General features: G+C 44.4%; 1 protein-coding gene across 2 annotated transcripts in view; it reads left to right on the top strand.

The window, feature by feature from the left end:
- Nucleotides 1–22,890, top strand: part of zfpm2a (zinc finger protein, FOG family member 2a) — a 123,074-nt gene that overhangs the window by 93,225 nt on the left and 6,959 nt on the right. The gene's annotated exons all lie outside the window — the stretch shown is intronic.

Below are 22,890 nucleotides of genomic sequence, written 5' to 3' on the forward strand. Positions count from 1 at the left end.
GACATATCCATTGCATTACTGCAGCGCCCATCTTTGGCTAATGGAGATTTCACATTATAGTGCTCACATTATAGCACCATGAAATATGCTAAGCATTTAGGAGAAATGAACTTTTTAAATAGTTCATCACTGGGAATAAAAAAAAAAGGGGGTGGGTTCTATGAGATCCCCCCCCAACCCCCAACCCCTCTCTTTTCTCTGCTTTGGGGATTTGCCCTGACCTTGAACTGCTCGTATCGTCCAGTGCAGATCTGTGGCGGTGACACATGTCATGTGTTGGAGAGGATTGAGGAGGAAGCGGAGGAGACAAGGGAGCGTGATCTTGGTCTGTAGCCCAGTCGAAGTCAGAGTCCGCCTTTGTGTCAAAGGATGGGCATGTTTGGCCCAAAACACAGACTGCACCTCATCCACTAATCTCAGCACGAAAACACCTTTTGGGTTGCTGACGAGTGGGGGAGGGGTGAAGACGAGCACTCGCGCATGTTGCGACGTTGAAGAACAGCGCGATGGGTTCAAAGCCGCCCTTAAATTCTTGGGCTGCAGGGAGGGACGTCTACATGGGGGAAGAACAAGAGAACGAGTGAAGTGGAATCTGTCTCCAGATTCCCCTCTTGTAAAGCCGACCTGGCTGAAGCAAAGCCAAGCTCCTTCTCGTTCTGCCTTGTAGGAAACCACGCCGCTCCCATGCTACACTCAGTAGGAGGACACAAACTGCAAAATAATAGATGCTATTCATAAAGGAACACCGTCTCAGGTATCCGCCTCCCCCTGTGTTTCAATCTCTGGTTTGCAGTCATGTAGTTGAAAGTGCATATAATCACACGTGAGTGAAGTTAACTCGCATATCGACCTGCGATGTTTCTTTCTGTCAGCGCGACGCTCGGCTGAACACTCCCTTTCCACCCAGGCAGATCGCACGAAGGTGGCGGAATAATTTGTTATTGAATTGCAGCGTCTCTGAAATCCAGATCAAAAATCTACACCAAAGATTAACATCTGTATTTAGGAAAGATGGCTACCGTCACATGGCTGACAACCGTCATTACACCCTGCTTACTTGTGAGCGCAGCTACCTTTAATCATCAAAAGGCTGCAGTTTGCCTTTTGTCGGGAGTTAAATTGACAGACTCAGACCTCGTTTGTATGCAGCGTCTCAAGCAGAGGCTGCGACTTTCAGGGTGTCTGCAAATAAATAAATCATAAAGTTTGTTTTTCACTCAAGTCAAAAGAGACCTTCTCTTTGTCTTTGTGCTTTTGGCGCCTTTTCCACCGACATGAGGCTAAAACCCCGAAGACTAGAGCGTTTAGGAAAGCTCCTAAATAGCGGCTCTGAAGCTAGGTTTGAGCTTTGTCATCACGCTTGAAGAATTTCCTTTTAATGTACTGTAATGTGAAATTCAGTGGGGACAAGTTTAATTGAGTTTTACACAAACCAGTTGGGAGTAGCGCTGGAAGGTAGGTGATGTTGAGGTTTTTAATCTCTGGCTCCGGAGAGGCTTGTTGACGGAGTGGTTCTTTCTCTTTGTGGAGAAAAAAAGAGGAAGCCTAAGAAATGATACATCCATGGATAAAACCAATTGGCAACCCTCAAAGGGACGGGGGGTGATAAGGCAAATCCAGCACTTGTAGAGAAATAAAAGAATCCAACTGTTCATTAAAACGGGAAACAAAACAGGCGATTGAGAAGGAAGGCAGACTGCTCAGTGGAGGAGTGAGTGAAACAGACAAACAGTGCCAGAGATATCAGAGGAAAGGATTGGAAAATAATCAAGGATTTGTGAAGAGAATTAATAAGAAAGATAGGCACAAATAAGCATTTTTCTGACTCTCTGCAAAATTAGGAGGGATGGACTACAATTATCAAACAGGGGAAATGGCATAAGCTACATAGACACCTAATTATAAAGGATAACCTAGATATGAAGGTTGCTGTCTTTTTATTTTACACACTTTGACTGTGAGGCAGTAGGGTCCTTTGTGTTCAGTAAACCAGATATTCGCTGGATAGAAAATATTGAGACACTATTCAGTATAGAAGTATTCTCTTATTCTATGCCAACAGTCTCCATCCTGTAACTAGTATATAATCCACTGAGAAAAGGGGGGATTTTAACCTCGCATAAAAAGCTTTTTCTACCACTGGAACTGTATTTAAACACAGATGCTTTGGAGCTGAAAGATAAAGCCAACAAGCAATCAAATAAGAAGAATAAATATTGTTACTGTTGCTATTCTTATTTTTTATTTTTGCACACGATTCAGGAAGTGTTACAACACTGGCGTGTGCAGTCAGTGGGTCTAGAAGTCACTGAGGGACCTTTTATGAGAATTTTTTATTGTACAAATTAAATCAGCCAAAACTTTATAGTGGTCTGGCCTCTCGACTGAAAACCGCAGAATGAAACCATTACTGACACAGAATTTAATATTCAACATCTTTTGAAATATCTCTGGCTGCTTGAGACTCCTTTAGACACAGGTCTCTTTTCAAACAATGTGCCAGGTATTTCTTTGAAAAGCAGGCGGACATCTGTGTGATGTTGCCGCTGGACTGTTTATTTCTGACAGTAATTCACCTCCTTGAGGTTAGTCGACTCTATCACCTGACCCAGCTCTCTGTAATGAGGTTTGGAGTCAGGGACTTAAGGTGATACACACAAAGGGCTAATGAAAGCCTGAAGAGGAGAGGTTGAAGGAAAGGCGAGGCGGGAGGTGAGCAGGGGTGAAGGAAATTGGCAGTGAAATAATCAGCACTTGTATGATCGGCCACTGAAACATTCCATTGGTGTTTTGTGTGAAAGAGAGCCATTCATCAACATATCAATAAAAATATGAAGCAGATTATTATTGTGTTTGCTTACCATGGGCCCCCATCGTAAATAATGGGTCTGCCGCTGCTGCCTGTATTAATTATAATTAGAATGCTGATAATGTGTGTGCTCTTTTATTACGGGAGCTGAATCAATTTTACAGTCTTATTCAGTCCCACAAGGTCACACAAAGTTGCCAGGGCGAGAGATGGCTCCTTGTAAAAGCCATTCTGCAATCAGGGCCAGGAGAAGCAGGAGAGAGAGCGACCTAGACTGGGCAGATAAACGTCTTCGTGGCTTCACCTAGCAGCTAACTTTAACTTTTTTTACTCATGGGATGGAGCGTGTGGGAAAAACAAAACTCTTTCATCACATTCACCAGTGCCTAATAAAGCTGAGTTTTCTTTCAGAAGCTGCGTTATTTCGTTTTTGATTACTCAAAAGTAGAAAAACAGCTGAATAAGCCATGTAAAATTGCAAATGGCTAACCTGTTAGCACTGGTAGCACATAGTGGAAACACAGATATTAAATGGAATAAAAAACATGTATTCCTTTTTGGCTCTGTCCTTTCATTGCATGGCTCTTATATTAGCTAGTCACAAAGCATTTTGGCATGCATTTTAGTTTTGGGCTCTTGTACTGAACAAGGATTTTAATCAGGCTAAATGCTAAACTGTAGTCACTAGCTAGGTGCTAGCTTTAGGTAGCATGCCTCAATTTTTTATTATTCTGACCAACAGGGTTGATGACAGATGTTAAAAGAGTGAGCTAAAAGAAAATTAAAAATAAGTTTTAATCACTATGAGTGATCTTTTTTACACTCATCTTTGAACAACATTTAAATTTTGAATCGCACATCTGTAAGTTCATCCGGTCTTTCGTCCTTCATTTAAGAAATATTGCAAAAATCAAAGCTTTTGCTGTCATTTAATTATTTGGAACTTTTAGTTCACTCATTTTCTCCTCCCTTGATTATAGTAATTAATTTTATACTTGTGTCTCTTAGTCCTCCTTAGGCTATCGTTTAGTCAGTGTAGTACTGAGCAGTGAGACTGACAAAAACTAGCCGACTCTCACATATCACACCTATTCTTGCTTCCCTTCACTTACTCCCAGTGAAATACAGAATCCTCCTTAATAATGCTATTATTAACATATAAAGCTCTACATGGGCAGCCCCCTGCTTATAAATCAGTATGACTGAGACCTTATCGCTGCAGCCGACTTCTCAGATAATCTGATCACGGTCTCCTAATTGTTCCTTTTTCTTTAAAACTAGAGGTGATCATGCTTTTGAGGCTGTCGCTTTGGATCAGCCTTCCTCGGCCTATCAGGTCAACCCAATCTGTGATTTGTTTTAAATGACTGACTATCTTTTTTTACAGTCTGTCTTTTCTTTAATCTTTCCCCCATTATTTGGCCCATAGTTTACATCTATATTTGCGTGTATTGAAGTGAGTATGTTGGAATGATTATCTGACCATGTGGATAATTATGTGTCTGTGTGTTTGTATTCATACTGTGAAGCACCTTTCTATCACTGGTGTTTTGAAAAGTGTCATACTGTCATGAAAATTATGATTCTTATGCTGTGATATGTTTTATAGTTAATGTAAAATAGCGATAACTGGATTTCTGCATTTTGCTGTTATGCTACAATACCAATGTTACTGTTACTTATTTCTCCGCCTATTGTTACTTTCATTAACCCCAAGCAGTTCTGTTGCATCTTGTCAAAGTGTAAAACCACACGAGAGATTACAAAAAACTGCTTTTCACCAGGGTGGTTCTTGTTGGGTTTGGTTTGCATTTGTTGACAGTTCACAGGAGAGAATGTGCTTTTTTTGGGGGGGGGGCAAATGTTGAATCTCAACTTAGTCTAAATTCATAAGGCACCCCGCTGGCCTGTTCCTCTGTTTCCGTCTTCCTCACGAGTTTGACTGTCAGATGGCCCAACAACAGTGGATCTCACCAGCCTATCAGCCAGCTCCTACCTTTATAGCTCACTGCGTGGCTTTAAAGGCTGGATTTAGCATGGCTTGGCAAGGTTCAAACCAACAAACCATGCCACAGATTTGGAAAAAAAAATCTACATATCTGTTCGCCCCATTTTCCCATTTGAAATACATTGCGTACAAGTTGCCTCACACTAAATTTGTCCCCTCCCCACTACGAGCCCAAGACTACAGTGGTTTGTTCCTAATGTGTCTTCTCTGTGAGTCACCTGTTAGAACAAATAAGCCCATAATCTTTACAACAAACATGATCATCCTAATTAATGTTATGCATACACGGGGATTTGACCAATTAGAGATGCATATTTCTCTCTATATAATGCTGTTTTTCGAAATAGCTACATTGATTTGTTTCTATTAAAAACATCCCATATTCATATATATATATATAGAGAGAGTGCAACATTTGCATTTTATGAATACTCTGCTATCGGTGAGCAAATATTTTTACATATTTCATTTGCTTGTGCCTCCTTTTGCACATTAATAATTGGGTGTGTATTTCCTTTCTGGGGTAAGTTGTTATTTTTTTTGCCTGTGAATGTTAAAATGACCCTGTGTTCCCCCGTGAATGCGTGCATCTGTCATGAAATTATACATTCCATCAGCCCTCATTGAACTGGGCATTGACTCTGTGCCGCAGACTCGGGCTCTGGCAGTGAATCTTGATTATGGATTCTGTGATATTGTAAATGACTTGAGATTCCTCTGAATGTTTCGGATTAATCGGTTTGTGCAGATGTGGCTCCCCTTTTCTTTTTCTCTTTTTTTTTGGTGGGCGCCATCTTGAACAGTTGCTCATTTCCATTCCGCCATCACATTCTGCATACAAAGCAGATTTGCAGATAGGTAATCCTTGTAAGGTTTTTAAAAGACAGGTTATTAGAGGATTGAGGGCTGAGTGTGTCTGTCTCCCTGTGTGTGTGTGTGTCTGCCAGGAGAAAAATTATGTACATTTTTTAAGTTGGTGACAATGAGCTGTGTCTCAAGGCAGGAGACATAGTAACTGTCTCCTTTCACTTCTCACCTAACAACATCCCACCCCCTTAAAAATGAGCACACACCAGGTACCCCCCGTGCACACAATCCCCACCTGCTCCCCCTTTTCCCTCTCCACAACCACCACCCAGAATTCTTTGAAATGCCTGGGGCTAAAAAGCTGGTTACTCTCCCCTGGCTTGCAGCTCACAGCTCCAGATTATTTCTGAATGCCAGAGCCGGTTTGCCCCCATCATCCTGCAAACCTGACACCCCCCCTCACCGAGCCCGACACTGTCTTCAGTGTGGCTCTACCTGTCACCTGTCAGACTCACCCCACCTTTAAGTGGCCAGTTATTTTCCATTGGTTTTAGATGTCTTTCATATCATGGCTCATTAAAGCGCAGCGCAGTAGGCAGCATATTTACATAGGCTACTGGGGAGGTTTTAATTTGCGTCGGTACAGAGCATGACCGGAACTGAAGAGTGCAGCTCTAAAATGACTTTTTCACACAACGCCTCCCGCACCCCCCGATCCGATGCCACCCTCCCCTCCGTCGTCCATTTCCCATATGAAAACATGTAGTTGAGCGTAATTGCTTGAGCAGGGCACAAAGACAGTGACAGAGCCGTCACCGAGGGGACCGGGGTTTCTCCCAAGCGACAGACCGGGAGGCCAATCAAAGCTGGCAATGAGCAGCCTGTGGTTGTGATCATTCTCCTGAATATATACCATTAGTCTCTTTGGAAAGTCCCAACTGTTTCAGCCACTGTGCAACTTCCTAGTGTTTACTCACTTTGTCTGGCTACTATTGTCATGAGTCAGTCCAGAATCTGACTGTCCTGCCATCTGTAGCTCCACATTCAGCCCAGTAACGACTGTGTTTATGTTTATTTAGTTAATTAGAGGATATTTCTCACTTTCAAATTGCTGCTTGGTTGGGTATTGAGCTTTACAGGCTTTATTCGTGCTTTTATTTTTTAAGTTGTGGGGGCAGTGTGATTCTACTTCTGCACATGGTGTCAAAATAAAGAAAATACATATAAATAACGAAACAGGCTGTGTTTTTTTCATGACAGATAGAAGGGAGGCCTCTGTGCTAAATTATTTACATGACAAGATAGTCAGGCTGCCAACTTTTACAAGTCTATCTCAGAATGTGTATAGCAGAGGAATAACGTAATTTCCCTGAGACAAGATTTCCGGCAGAGATTCCCCCTTTTCCCAGTTCACAGCAGAGACTCCCATATCAGTTGGAGAGACTATTATCAGCCTGCAGTTCAAGATTCTTTTCAAAAAGACAAGGAGGGATAGAGGCTGAGGCTAATATTGTCATAAGATGCTCTGTGTCACTCCCAAAATACATGGAGCACTGGGAGATTCGGTAGTTGCAGAGTCCGCTCCTCAAACATTTGCTCTCCTCCCACATCTCTCTAAGGAGTCGGCAGTACGCGAGCTCCTGCAGATGCACTCCAAATAGCAGGCTGTTCATCATGCATTGTCATAGAGCAGGCTCATTCCCCAGCTACCCCTCCCTCAACAATCCCCCTGCCCATGTAACCCCCCCTCCTCCACCCCCAATCTCGTCCGCCGATGCTCCTGCTGGCCCTACATCCCATTGCAGCGCTCCGATATCAATCAACAGCAATGAGGCTGGCTCCAGCTTCCTCACCGTCCCAAACAGCATCGCCTCGCCCCCTGCCCAGGCGCCACACCCAAGCAAAAGATGGCCGGGATGCCATCCGGGACGGACGGATGGGTGGAAGAATGGACCGACAGACAGGCGAGCAGACACACACGCGGCCATGTGATTTCAGTGTAATTTTGGAAAGCATATTGTCTAATTTTGCCATCTGTCCGGGAGGGAGCGATGGCAGCGTGGAGCTCATTTGCCGTCTGCTTGCTTTATTGCGGCTATACAGAACAAGTTTTTGGAGCAGGATGCAGGCCTGGGTGTGCAGCCCACTGGAGCTGAGAGGCGTGTCGATGCAGGCACCAGGTTCCCACCACTCCATCATGGGCTACTGTGTGTCTGACATCCAGAGAGACATGCGGAACACCTCAGAATGAAAGCTCCGATTCAGTCGCTGCTGGGATGCATTAGAAATGTGACAGTAAGGAAATTTTCAAAAGCAATCTGAGAGCAAACTCTTGGGCGTTTGCTGTCCTCAAGTTTCTAAGGACAAGTTGGAAAAATGTTTCACACTCTATGACAGTTTTAGAGCTGTCGCTCATACCACCAGGCCGTTATGAATTTGGTCCAGTTTGCGAATGGCGAACGGTCATATAGACACACACGAGCGCGCGCACACATACATTGCTGTCACACATTGTGGATCACGTCTGGTTCAGCTGCTCCTTGGCTCTGACATTAATACAGAGCAGATTGGTGGAGATCTGCAGCCCTTGTTGTTTGATCTTTCCTCCTCTTGCCACATTTCCTGGCACTGCCCCCCTGCCACACCGCGTGGCGCAGGCAGGACTGGCATGGCCTCAACGTGCCTGCCAGGTTTGTTCTCTGTCTTCTTCCCCTTCCAACTTATTCCCTTATGCCCGCTCCATGGATTCAGTTCTGCAAATTACAAGAGCTCCCCTACCCCCAGCGACAGCCTGGATTCAAGAGACCTTCAATCTACCAGTTTGTCTTCTTCAGAAAGGAGCGATGCTACCTCGGCCTGCGATGTGTCGCTCAGTTTGCTTTTTTCCATGATAATTGTCCTCTGCAGTAAATTAGGTTATCTTCCTCATTCTCCTTTCCAAGTTTGGCTGAAAGAGTCTCCTCTGAAAATTTCATTTTGGCACAAATTACGTATGCTACCGAATATTAGAAGTATTAAGCTGTAAGGCCATGACTAAACATAAGATACAGGCCAAGCTACACCTCAGAACAAAAGACACTCTTTAGCCAGCGGTAGCCTCAACTTGAACAAACACTGTATTCTCTTATCAAGACCCCATCCCCTTTCATTCCCTGTTTATTTAAGACTGTCATTTGGCCTTTAATGCCTTGAGTCTCAATAGAGAAATTGTTTAAAATGTCACAATCGAATGTATAAATTAAAAGCAAATACACCTTGGAGGTAAAGGCAGCATCAGCATTATACCGCCTGTATAATCTGAACTATTTGTTCAAAGGAATTACGTCTGTGAGCCCCACACTCTGTGTCCCTTTCCCTGGCGTTCCTCCTGAGGTAATAATCAGGATGGGCAAAAAAGAAAAACACAAAAGCACACAAGCTAATTTGGTAATAACGTTGCCACGCAATGTCGGCACCCAATTTGCACGGTCTATCTGCCATTTTACAACAATCTGCCTTCCCTTTTATGAATCGGCATCAGATCTCAGCCCTATCTGCACCCCCCCTTTCTACGTTAACCACTTCATTTGTGACTAATGGCACACGCGCGATCGTTATCGTTCTAATTTATTCCAAGTTTAAGATGAAGGGCCGGATAAGGTGCAAGAGACAATAAGTTGAAAAAGCCAGTGTGATGCCTCAGTTAATGAGGCACATCGTCTTTTTTTTATGTGTGTGCGCGCACCGCTGGGGTCAAAAGCACAACGCAGGCTGATTGAGAGTGAAGGGAAGAAAACTGAGATGGCAATTCAGAAAAGAGAGAGTAGGGAGGGAGGGCGAACCGTCCTCTTCGCTGAAAATCATCTTTTGAAGGAGATATAAGATCATCAGAGCCTTGTAATGGAAGCTGAGTGGGTACCTGGAGATGAAGATTGGCTAAAGTTTATGAGATACTGATTTTAAATGGATATACTCTAACTGCACCTTTAAATGGGCACATCCAGAGTGAGCTGTTAGCATAAAATAGATCTCTAAGGTTTGTCAAATGGAGAGTTTTCATACTTTTTATTCGTAAGGGGAAAAAATATTACCTTTGTTGCACAAAGGTGAACCTCATAATAACGCCTCTAAATTAATCACTTGATTAATTATATCAGTGTGTCTCAAAGAAAATTCACATAATATACAGTAAAATCTACAGTAGCTTGCTCTTAATTATTTACAGTAATCAGCTATAATCACATATGCATAAATAAAAAGGCAACATAAATAAAATAGGTTAAAATGTATCAGATCACTGATGTTTTCCATCATTTTAAGAGCTTGCAATGTAATACTGCTATAACTGCAACATCTAAAGCCGGCATGTCAAACTCATTTTACCCTTTAATCTTAAGAGGGGCCGGACCAGTCTGTCAGTGCGAAGAAGTTTAACTCCACATTTAATCACTGAAATGTCTTAATATAAGAAAAAGAAGTGCAATTTCAACAGAATATATCAGTTTTTTTGTGTGATAAAGAAAGTAAATCAAAGAAATGTGTCAGCGTCACTCTTTGAATTTAACTTGTAAGAAACAAATGCCTAAAATTACAGAGAAAGTTCTGGTAGCTCATTGTGCAGACTGTAAATACAAATCTGTGAATTAACAAAAAAAATTTGTTAATTCACAGATTTATTTAGGTTTTTTTTTTTACTGTGGAACTGCTGTAAAAAACAGTAGTATACATTTAATTGTTTATTTAAAGTTAAAAAAAAGTCGGCCAGAGGGAGTCTTTGCCAGGCCGACTTTGGTCTCTGGTCCTTATGTTTCTCACCCCAGATCTAAAGCATATTGCGATGATTTCATGGTTATTTTATGCACCATTGTGTTTGATTAATATTAAAAAGGTTTGTCCCAGCTCCTTCCTCGTGACCGGCAGGTAATACGTACGATGCATACAGTGACTTCTTCATTCATGTGTATACAGGGTTCGGTTCTGAATGAAAGCCTTTATACAACCACCATTAGAGAGCTTTTCTAAAAATCACGTTTCCATGCATGTGTTTGGCGTCTCCTGCTATCATTGTTTGAATTGATTTCCTGTGTGTTAAGGGCGTCATATTTGAAGCGATTCATTTTAAATGATAACTGCCCAAAGACATGCAACTAATGATGAATGCCGCTCATTGGTTTGGCAACTTTTCCATCTCTATGTACAGGAGAGAGAAAAGCTCTGTTCTGGAACGTAGTGGCTCCCTGACGTGAAAAACACAGAATCAGTCTGTCTCTCAGGCCTCCTGGGCAACATATGGAGCCCTCCAAGTTAGTGTTCAACTTCCCAACGGCTGTTGTGGAAAGTGTGGCTCTAGCTGCGGCCCTCAGAGAGCTAATTAGAAACCCTTGTGCATAAACCTTGCTTGGAAGTTGCTGTGGGCTGCACCAGCCCCAACCAAGGCAGGATCTGTGCTGCCTGTGAGATAATAAACACAATTTGCATATAATGTCAACGTTTGGCATCCTTCAGCGATGGCCGAGGCCGCTCTCATGGCAAGCTTATAAAACATATCGATAAAAATAAATAAATAAAGTTCAGGCAAAACGTCTGATTATTTCCAGCGTTTTGTATGTCAGAGAGATGTTTGGATTCATTCGAGCATTTTTCTATTAGAATTCTAGGTGCTTAAACCCTCACTAATTATCTCTCCCACCCTCCAGTGGTTTAAACTTGTGATTTGTAACAGATAAAAAGCCCCACATAAGGGATCCCCACAAATACATATTTAGCTGCAGAGTAATTAAGCTGTATTAGACTTTCATACCTGCCAGAGTGTAATACTGCACTGTTACACAGTGACGCTTTCAATTAATGAAAACGTCTAAACCAGCACACATGTGGGATCACTATGCCGGGTCTAGCTCCACTGTATTTGTCATGCGCTGTAAGCCAACACAATTACACAGACCTAACATAGTAATTGCTATGTAGCAGCTCTTACAATGGTAGAAATGGAATTACCTCAACAGAAAGTGCTAGCAGGTCTAATGGGAAATGGAGGACGAGAGAGAGGGGGGGGGGGGGCAACCTTTTACTGAACTGTAAATCATGCCTCACTTTTAAGAGGCGGGAAAATAAATAATGTCTGAAAGTGCAATGATTTCAGTGATTTAGGGGAGCTTTTGAGAAGCGTATTACTAGAGCTGACAGCTTGTGGGAGATAGACAGGTTGTGTTAAGAGGAAAGGATAAGAGGCTATGACATTATGTCTGCAGGGTTAAGGTGTCAGAGTCAAAGCGTGAACCACTATTACTGGATCAATACTTCTCAGTTTTGCACTTATCTCTGGCCCAGTGGTTAGCTGCAGCAGCTTTTCTGGATATACACAGGGACTAAAATGCCACTACTGAGCGACCTGCTTCATTTTTGTAACGCTGCAGAGGAGCATTGTAACAAAACAAAAAAAAAGTTAAACATCTGAGCTTTTTTCACAGGGAGTGTTCAATTCTCCACTGAAGAAAAATAAAACGGGTCTGAGGGCCGTTATTCCTCTTGACACTCACCAGAACTGTAGCGCATTTTATTAAAATGCTCTTTTAATTCTGGACGGATGTCAGAAAATACAGGTTCGGCTTTTTATATTGCCATGCAGCGGGGTTTTCTCAAGTCCCGCTGCTGAAATGTGTCCTCAAGGAGAGCGATGTCCACCCTTTTTAAGCTTTTAGGTATAGAAACAAAACCAAAAAATGCACTAATGTCATGTCCGCTCTTGCACAGGAAAAAGAACCGCTGTCGCAGTCAAGAAACAAGAAAAAGCGTGCACTTTCAAGTCTTTCATTAAACTTCTGAAGCCTCCGAGTTAATCCGTGCTGTACATAGAACAAAAACTCAGCATTCAACAATTTAAAAAGCTAAGAAAGAGAGTGGGGGGAGAGAGACACAGGAAAAGAGAGAGAGAGAGAGAGGGAGGGGGAGGAGGTGGGGGGGGGGGGGACTGGCCTGATCGCTACATATTCATATTCCTATGCAGGCGTTATCACTTAAAAGGCTTTCTAATTACAACAACAAGACAAAAACTCCTTGGATTCCTTCCAGACCCGCTAAATGATAAAATAAGCTTGCACTCTCTCTCCTTCTTAATCTCTGCAAAGCACCTTGGAGCCTCATCTCCCAAATACAGGCGAATGAATGTGAAAATGCCATTTAGAGATGCAGGTGTGACATTTGATAAGAAACTTCTGGATTAAATATGTTCTGCTAATGAGGAACCCAGCTACCCCATCAGGGCAAACTATTGGTGGGATTGTGTGCACGCTGATAACATTCCGCGCGCAAAACATCCAAATTCATTATTAATAAACAGCCGCAGTCTCTCTATCACACGGAAAGTCTGCATCCTTCAGTGGAGAGACGGGGATGTTGCGTCTCATTAGGAGAGGCTGAGGAAAAGAAGGGGGAGGTACGGGAGGTGTATGTGGCGGGGTAGGGGTATCGACTGTTTTCATATTTAGCTGTTTGGGGCCTTTTTGGGGGGGGGGGGGGGGGAGGCGGGTGGTAAGAGACAATTTCAAAGGGTATGTTAATGGTGCATTGAATGTTGGAACAAAAGAGTTGAAAGTTTCAGGGGATCTGGCAGTGAACGTAATACTCTGGCTATAGCTAATACGGAAAAGAGGGGGATAGCAGGCTAAGCCATTGGTGCAGTAGACTGGGAAGTCCCTGGCCCCAACTTGACATTTATAACGATTTGGAGAAGATTAAAGGCGTATTACTGCTGTAGTCCATAATGTGGCTCTGTAATGAGGTGTGAGTGCATTACCGTCCTGCTTCAAACCTTTGAAGGGAAGACACAGGGAGAGCGGTTTCAAAGAACACGGATACTTGACTGTATTGTGGCCACCGCCAGTGAAAGACTCTGAGGCTGGGGAGCCGGAGTGAGGAGGGACTCCAGAGGCCTGCCAGTGGAAGCTGAGGCTGCCACCGTTGAAGCCTTGTCAGTCTAAACCAGCTTAGTTCAGCCAGCCAGCAAAGTGTCTCAGACTGACAGGCAGCACTTTGTTATTCGGACCAGTAACTGGAGGTCCATGTCTGCTGCCTGGAAATATTTTATATTCAAATAGAAATTAGAAATGGAATGTGTTATTTCAGGCACAGAATATGGCAGCTTTTTTTTAAGGTGCACACAAACTCATAGAGGGAGAAGAATAAAAACAGCTTTAGTAATTCTGCCAACACTCTGTTTTGACAATTATTATTTTTGGCCCAGTGGCTTTTTTTTCTTTTCTTTTTACAGTACATAGCAAAAAAGGGATGTCAGTGCCAACTCTAAAACCAGCCGCACACAAAAAAAATGAATATTCGAAAAGGTAGTTTTTAAAAAAAAAACGCTCGCGTTATCTGCAAAAAATAAAAACACAGGTAATTCGGCGTCAGCGTGTGCAAATGAAGGTTGCAGGTGTCGTCCGTCCATTTAAACGCTCTTTATGATGTTAATTAGTTGTTAGCGTAATTTTCCAGCCTCCGCCATCAACCGTGAGAAGTTCAGAGACCTGCTGTTTAAACTGAGAGTCAATGCCATGGCACCGTTTCAAGAGCTCCCGAACAGGACGCCCAGTGATAACGAACAGGTGATGGGGCCTGATGCCTATGGCAGCAGGATATTGCAAAGACAATTGAATTTGTCGGGAGAAATGAATCTTCTGGACAGCGTATCACATGTTAAAACAACACACATTGCATGCAATTTGCTTATGCAGGAGGGTGATAAAGTGTGCTTATTTAAAAGATAAACAAAGGTGGGGAGGTGCGGGTGGAGGGGGGGGGGGGGGGTCTTGTGCAGTAAATTGTGCATGTGTGTTTACTCCCTATGAGTAACGCCAGAGGTTTATAGTCCCAGACACGGGCAGCCGTGCTTTATGGCACCTCTGTTTGTGTGATAGGAGTATTTATGATATTGGAATTTATGTTGCGCTGTGTTCACACTGTCTTGAGTACTGCTGGTGGTCTGTATTTAAATGCACTTAAGGAGATTTGGTGTTTGTCTTCGCGTTTGACTGAAAGCCTTCGGATGATATCACTCTTAAGCGAGAGGTCAGATTCATTATCCTCGCCGTGCTTCGCGCAGACACCCCGGCCCTTCCAAGGTTAAATTCAAAACATTCCGAGCTTTTCGCGAGAAGTGTGAAAGCCGTCCGAATGGAGAGAGGAGTTTCATCTCCTCGGCCCCTTGCTAAGGCTAATCTTAACCCCACCCCACCCAACCCCCCGCAATAACATTTCCACTCCGCTTCCTCCAACTCCAGACATATTTGCTCTCCCTTGCTGCTCGTGTCCCCGTTAAGATTTAAACAGCAAACATAAAATGCGTAAGATAACCTGCGAGAGGCGGGGAGGGAGGGGTTTTGGAGAGACTTGACTCCGAACATTATTTTAAAGACCAGATCTGAGAGCTCCGGCGCAGCAGTCGGGAGCGATTATCTGCTGTGATCCCTCTCCGATGCACCAGTCATTCATCTGCCGATCCTCCAACCACCACCACCCCCCGCGCGCACACACACGTACAAACGCAGCCCTACGCAAAGGCAGACCCCTAATCATGTCGACACCGTGTATCAGTGCCATGGATGAGCAAGGCCTAGAGATGAGAACGGCTCTGTAAACACGGGCAGGCAGCAGGGAGCTTCCCTGAACCACCCGCCCACCCCCCACGCTGCTTGGAATAAGCAAAAGAGAAGATTTAGGGATTTTGCGGGGCCCAACTTTGTAGCATCGGCTCAGGGTGTTTTTCCGGGGTGCTGCCGCTGGGATATTGTTCTTAGCTTATAAAGTGCCGCCCGCCCATTATAAGCCCTGTGTTTTTTGTCAGTAGTATTACAATCTTCTCTCTCTATTGCCTTGGATTTGACTCTTTGGTATCTACTGCGTCCCACATATTGTCTACATATTCTGTCGTTGACCTTTGCTGTTGACCTCTCACATTCAGATAAACCAGCAGGATCTTTACGAGGAAGTCTCGTCATACTGCTGACACAGTTTCTTTCTTAAAGTGACCTCTGTATTCACAGACCCGCCCACCCCCGTCAATTATGAACTATCATGATAGAGTAGTAAATCTACTGCGCATCAACTGTGTGTATTCCATAAACAGACTAATACAATTGGCTGTATCAAATGGGATGTATATTAACAACAGTCGACCGTGCTCTCTCTCCCCCTGTCAGGATTCTATTATGGAGCATACTCCCGCCCCTTGTTTTGATACAGCGGTAATTTAAAGACCGATCTTAATTGACTTATTTTTTCCGCATGTCTGTCGGAGCTTGTGCATGCACTGCAATAAGAGTCTTGTTTCTTTATTGGGCCACACACAATGTACTGAGTTCAATTTTACCATTCATAATGAATGCAGCCTCGCCATTCAAATGCAGCCATAAGCACACAGCAGATAAGAATTTAATTAAATGTAGATTAAAACCAAACAGGAAAACACACTGGCTGATAATTTTTTATCACGTCCCCTGGTCATATTTTTTTCTCTCTCCCCCCCCCCCCCCTTCATACTTTCGACTTGTTCTTCCTTGGGCTACGTCTTTTTTCAGCTTGCCAAAAAAGTGGCGAAACCACCTCGCACATCTCACCGTGGCGCCGTGAGATTGTGTAAAAAATGCAAAACGAGGGGCGGTCACACGATTAATCAGAATCCTCGTGTCTGGGGGAGGAATGGAGGCTGGCGGAGGATTGAGTTGAGGTGGGGGTGGCTGGGAGGGGGTGAGTGCACAGGGGTGCAAGGAAGGAATTAGTTGCTTCATCCCGAATTTGCATCATATTCCAAAAGGACAATCCCAGCACTGTAGGCAAGGGGAAACATATCTCGCTCTCTGCAGGAACAATTAAATATTTCCTACAATGCTGAATAAATGTCACCTTCAGTATCAAATTGTCCATACTTGCTAAACATGTTGTTACAGTGAGTGCCTCGAAAGCATGCCCGAAAAGAGAGGAGCCACAATATTTTATTTATTTAATTTTTTTTAGATGTGGACCACAGCCTCAGCTAACTGTGCACCTCCAGGCACTAATAGTGTGTTGAACTCCACCGGGGATACCAGCGAGCAAGAGACAACTCCAGTCCTTGTCAGGGATTTCCCTCTGTTGGAGCCTTCCACCGGGGGTGCTCGGTTACATGCTAAACACACAGTGTTTGAACATTGCCACCCTGCTCGTCGTCCGTTTTAATTCCAATGAAAACTGACAGCCCTGGTGTTAATGACAAAGTAAACAGAGTTAGTTTCTGTTTTGCTTTTTTTCCTCCTCGGGAAATAAATGCATTAATTTCTCACCATCTGGCGTACTTATCACATAGCATATTTCAGCTTTTCCAACACTTTCAGACAGCTGTTGGGTTACCTGAGTGATTCCGCTCACAGTACGGCGGCTTCTTTTAATCGGAGGTGATGGTGTCATCGCCTGCGTGCACGTGTTCTGTTCTGTTCTATTTCTTTTGCTCTCTTAATGCTGCTGTTGCATTAGCAGAGAGGTTAGAAACGTGGCGCTGGTAAGCGTGGCAGTGGACTTTAGTGTCCGTGCCATCCCCTGCCACCTCCACAGCGGCCGACACCGCCGTGCCGCTGCCTGCCCGGCTGCGCCTGTGCCTGCCTGCCCACCGCGCCGGTGCTGCATCTCAGTTCCACTCTATTACCCTCACGCAGGCGATTGGCCTTTTCTGTGGGGAAAAGAGCAATTTCCTGTCGCAGTCTGTTTGATCAAGTGCTAAACCCTTGTGATCAATAGAGAGACAGATGTCGGCTCCAGATGGCCGCGTGGTGATACCTGGGGCAGAGAGGGGGCTTGCCAGGACGACAGAATGGCAATGAGCAAGGGCAGCGGCTGTGCTCCCGATGCACTAGCCACCGAGACACAATGTGACAAACGCAATTAGGCCTTTTAGCCGCAGATTATTTATTTCTCTCGCAAAAACCGTCAGAAAATTTAATTAGCACATACTTTAAGCAATATGTAGAATTACCGGGGTGCAGAGATGGAGGGCATGCTGGGATGCTGCACGAGTGACTGGTGTGCGTGTCAGAGCGCGTGCGTGCGTGCATCGCTTGTCCTGTGAATACCAAATGAGCGTGCTTGTAAATAAGGCTGGCTTTGCAAATAAAACAAGCACATTTTTAAGGCAGAAATCGGTTGGTGTTTGTAAAGGAAGAAAAAAACAAAACACATAACTCTATAAATTCCGTTCCTCGTGACCAGATCAATAAATGTTGAATTCCAAAAAGGATGACAGGTGCATCTTTCTGGCTCTCTGTCCTTCTGGAGAGGAAAAAAATAACTGCCAGCACCAGAAGGCCAAAATAGACCTTTCCAAATAGGAGAGACAGAGGAGGAGAGAGGCTCCCATTTTTTTAAACGGCAAGCATTTGCATTAGGGCTGGCATCCACCATACACCACAAATACACACACACAATCACGCGCGCACACACATACACCCACACAAATGCAGACTGGCCAGGCAGCCCATGTGGCGTAGGGCCGGAGCCATGTTGGAGGAACCACTGAGGCGCATGGCGATGGCGCGTTGCTCTCCCAGGAAAACCAAACGCGTCGCCGTTGGCCCCGCGCCGTTCACCTGCTCCCGCCGAGGCATGATGGGTAGGGGGACACGGGCCACGGGGCCGCAGCTGGAGGGAAGGGAGGGGTAGAGTCTGCCGCGGTGTCCTGTCACGAGGGGTCTTCTGGTCCCATTAGCAGGGCTTGGTCAGGACGGGCCCCCAACCAGCCTGCCGCCGCAGCGGGGGCCGCAGTAAACACATGTCGACTGGCCACAACCAGGACACAGGCAGCACTACCCGCAGAGAAGGAGAGCTAATAGAGTGCTCAATGGGACAAACCTGTCCAAATAAAGAATAAAGCAGAGCGGAGAGAGGAGCCAGTCAGAGCTTTTCCTTTAATAGTCTACTCCACTTTACTGCGGACGAGGAGAAAGCTGACTGTATGTGTGTGTGGCAGCTAATGAGGGAGAGAGCGAGCTTTGTACTGCAGGAATGTGGCTGTGTATTGTTTCAGACTGACAGCACAGAGATCCGGAAGCTTAAAACGTCCTCAGTAGAAATTTCGTGCTCGTGGGAGAAGGTTTAATTTGTTTGGAAAAACAGAAACGCATCCAAATGTTTTTGTGCATCTTTCTTTTTAAAATAAAAAACAACAAAAAAAGAGAGAGCGAACAGCAAAGCGGTTGACGTGCGGGTAATTCCTCCTATAATTTAATACATTTCATTAGAAAATAAATAAATCTGAAATTGAAATAGTCGGGCTCCGTCATAGCACCCTAATGGAGCAAAAATAGCTGCTAATTCACATTTCTATTTTCTTCTCCCTCAAAAATGATTACAACACCATTACCAGGCAAACATCCCCCTGCCAGCCAGTATCGTTCTCACTGTGCTTAACAAAAAAAGGGGAAAAACTACACAAATCTCCGGAGACCAGCCACGGAAATGTCTTTTAATTTCAAAGTGAAACATTTAATTCTTGCTCTGTGAAACATTTGCTGAATCACATCGTTGCATCATTTTTTTTATATATTTTTTTTCAAAGACTTGATAAACGTGTGTGTTGAAAGACGTTGCTCCTTCTTCTTCAGCTTTTATGTCTTTGTTGCCTGTGAATGTATACAGTAGAGAGCGGCGTGTGTGAGGCTCCCCTGGGAGGACTTTTTAATTTGTGGATTCTGACCCTCGTGCCATTCGCTCAAGGCCATCCATGAGCTCTCGGTACCGGCTATATCTGGAAAAAAAAAAACACTTGATACTAAAATTAGTCCAGACACTGTAGTAGTGCAGAACGAGAGGAAAAATCTTGAGGAAGAGAGAGAGACAGACAGAGAGGTGTGTGTTTGGTGGGGGTGGGGGGGTCAGGCTCAAGTCAGGGCTCTGTAAACACATATTTACTGAACAACATTTATTATTACCCTGGAAAAAAGGACACTGTCTTCCTGCCAGACTTCTGAATTTTAATATATATTTTAATATAAAACATGTTGAAAAGTGACTAAACCACTCATGCAATTGCAGAAATGTGGCAACAACACACGCACGCACACATTTAAATAAAGAAAAGAGTGAGAAACATGAAACATAGCCCTGCGCACACCTAATATTCAGCCACAGATCGAATAGAAATGAGGTCGGGCGGATTCCTTTTGAGCCAAACGCCTTTTTTTTCTTCGTGAGAGTAAAATCTTTAGCACCTACCTGCAAGGATGTATAGGCAGACTGGCATCTGTGCTTGCCCTGCCATGTCTGAGGCATCTCTGCATCATCGTGGCAAAAAAAAAAAAAAAAAAATCATCCAAGGACTGCAAGCTTGAGCAGGAGAAGAGTGCCTCCTAGTGGCAGAGAGCAAGCATGAACAGGATTGGAGGAAGCAGAGAGTGAAAGGGAGGGAGAGTCAATCTGTGTCAGAGCCTCGTGAAATAATAGTAGAGTCAGCTAATTCTAGTTTAGTGTACCGTCAATAATAGTAAGCTTGTTTGACCCCGCGAATGATGTTCCAGCTCGGGTCCAAGCTCAGCGCTTTCCTTTCTTGCCGCCGGCTCGCTCTGGCTCGGGGGACTGTGACGGCTGGTTTGACAGCCGTGAGTCATCCTAATGTGCTCGACTCTGGTGATCCAGAAACAGTCCAAATATTTACCAGTATTCACGAGGAGGATGTGTTTAGCGTTTGTCACGGCACCATCGGGTCCGCTCGTCAGGTGCAGATACAGATATTATTCATCCACGTATTAGTATTTCCACCGGATCCGTTGGGTTGGCGGGTAGGGAGGAAGTTGTTTATTGTGTCAGGTTGTAATTCACTCCTTCTCTGATTGGAGCTTTGTGAAAGCTAAAAAGAAGAAGAAGAAGCGGTGACTAACGGTGCACAGCTACTTGATATTCGTAGGTGCAAGCAGCTTGTTCCCATTTGACCAGGAGGAGTCGGAGCTGATTTAAAGACAAGAAGAGTAGAGGTCTTTAATTACAACCCTCTCTGTGGCTTCAGGCACCACTGGCCTCACTTCACAATTAAGACCAGCAGTTAGCGCAGAGCCAACAGACGGAGACGAGCACTTTAAGAAGCCGAGGGAAAAAAAGAAAAAAGAAGTCTCCACAACATCATTCTTGACAAAGGAACATCTTTTTTTCTTGTCTTTTTTTGCTATCTAGAATTAGATATTTTAACCTTTTGCTCTTTTCTACAACATAATGGGATCAGCAAGCACTTCGGCACAAGTATACCTCACAGATCTCCCTTTCAAGCTCGGCCATTTCTTCACCTGCAGAGTGTTTCTTTGTAACACATGACCCCACGATGCATTCAGATAATGCCGACGGGCCGGCGTTAGTGTTCCCAGAAGCACCATTCAACCCCTCCCATAACACACAGGCTGGTATGCAGCGGGACTGTACTCCAGTGCCGTAATGGCCTCTGCAACGGTAATGTGTTTGGACAGATGGGAGAGGCAAGTGCTGATGTGCTTAACTACGCATTTTACAGCTAAACTATTAAAGAGTTGTGCTGTTTACACACCAACATTTGAATACCTGTCTTCAGGCCAGTTTAATTATCCGGGCCCTTCTGTTATTTCTGCTGCTTTGTTGTCTCTCAGCTTTTCGCACGAGGCATGAGAGATTTGTTTGCAACTTCATTAAGATATGGCGCTGGTGGTGGTGTTAGCGGTTTGCAGGGTGCACAAAAAAAAGAAAAATAAAGGGGGGGAAGAAAAATATTTGAAAAAATTCCTGCTCAAGTATCTCATATTCTCTTCTACCAACACCACCCCCCAACACACACACCCACCCATCCACACAGATACTGTACACATCCGTTTTTCTTATAAAGTCATTTAAAGTGAGAAAATTAAAAAATGCCCCTGTGATGCGTGCACTTTGAAATCTCTCAGGGCTTTAGGCAAAGGGGAGGGGACAGACGCCCCCAGTGCCTGCGATTCATCCTGAGACGTTTGATTAGTTTATGAGTGCTTATAGAGGGGTGGGGGGGAGAGAAGGGTTTGCATTATAATTTTTGTTTCATGAATTCCTTCATATGTTCATCTTCAGCTGCGCGTTCAAATAAACCATTAATCAAACAGAGGAGAAGAGAAGGGAGAGGGCATTTAGCCAGCAGAGCCACAGTCTCGGGGCCTCAGTGAGCTGGTGGATATGGTATTGAGAGACTGTAGGAAGCAGTGGTTTTTAATTATCTGGACTACGTACAGGATGCCGTTTTTGATTGTTTTAATGAGGCAGCTGGCCTATTGTCTCCCCTTAATTCCTCCATTGTTTTTAGAATATGTCATAGTTCTTTATTCTTTTATCAGGTGCTCTGCAGGAGGATTTAGACAATAGCCTTCATTCCAACTGCATTGGCCACTGCACAAAGGCAGCTCACACTGCAGACAGCAGGCAAACAAGTGCAAATCACAAGCTGCACTTTTCCCAGCCTTTTCCCCCAGTTTCACAACTTAACGCTTTTGGTCTTTCACTCTTAACTCTTGACCCTCACTCCCACCCCCCTCGCACACATACCCCCACCCCTGCTTTCCTTTCCTTTCTTTCATTTCCCATTGCACCATGGGCATAGGTGGCCCGCCCCGTGTTTCTGTGATTTAAATCACCTGTCACGGAAAAGGGCCATCAGAGGCAAACAGGCATGACGGATTTTTCGAGAGCGCTCCTTCATGGGGTATTTGTTTTTTGTCTGTTGCCCACCTGACGCCTCCACGCAGTCGCTTTTCAGAGCCTTGTATCTCCATATGTGCATGAAACGGACATGTTTCTGCACACTCGTTCTGTGAATGCACACATCTCTGCGCGCCCGCACCGTGGGCACGCATACGCATGCATGTTTGTTTATGTGAGGATGCTATGGCTGCACACTTAATCATATCAATTTCAGATTTGTGACACAAAGCTACGCAAAGGATGCATGTCAAGTCTGAATGTAGATGCGTAACGTGTAGAGCTGTAATAATCAAAAATCAGAGGGGAAGCAGCTGCTTGTTTCCAGTTCTCATTCTGATGACAATATGCTTTAAACTACACTTATAATCCTGCAGCCTGAGCTCATGTACCTTACTAGCCTGTCTTGGTTGAGTGAGTGAGTGGAACGAGCAGAGTGCTGCCTCTGTGTTTTGTGCGGCTCACTAAAACTGGGACATGCAGTCCTAAAAAACTCACTCCCAGCATTCTCACACACAACAGATGGATCTGTAGCATTCTTGGCTGAAGGGATGCAATCTGAGCGCATATTCCTCCATGAAAATGC

The sequence above is a fragment of the Maylandia zebra genome, linkage group LG11 (assembly GCF_041146795.1).
Source record: "Maylandia zebra isolate NMK-2024a linkage group LG11, Mzebra_GT3a, whole genome shotgun sequence".
Lineage (NCBI taxonomy): Eukaryota > Metazoa > Chordata > Actinopteri > Cichliformes > Cichlidae > Maylandia > Maylandia zebra.